The following is a 396-nucleotide window of genomic DNA, read 5'->3' as shown; positions in this document are numbered from 1 at the left end:
ACATGTTGACTTTCATTGTTAGAAGAGTGACAGCGTGTCTCTTGGCTCCTCTCCACCCCATTTTCCTTCCACGACACCATCGTCCTCCATGCTGTGAGGGAACAGACCAGGTAGGAGGGACTTGTCAGTCTTGGAAGGCAGTCCATCTAGGAGAAGGAAAACAGCTATTTCAAACCACCACTGCCTTGTGACTATATCCACTGATGGAAAAGGCTTCAGAAGTAAACCTCGAGGCAAAATCCGGAGCCAGAGTCCCGGATGCAGTTTGTGTCATTTTGTCAATTCCTCCGAAGTCGCTGGAACCAGTTGTATTGGCTCTTGCCTTTCCATTGGACTATTTCAGTGACATGGAGAGGGGGGATTTGCTGCTTGGGTAACAGCCTATCCTCCATATTA

The sequence above is a fragment of the Pogona vitticeps genome, chromosome 1 (assembly GCF_051106095.1).
Source record: "Pogona vitticeps strain Pit_001003342236 chromosome 1, PviZW2.1, whole genome shotgun sequence".
NCBI classification, from domain to species: Eukaryota; Metazoa; Chordata; class Lepidosauria; order Squamata; family Agamidae; genus Pogona; species Pogona vitticeps.
This window is presented reverse-complemented; position numbering follows the sequence as displayed.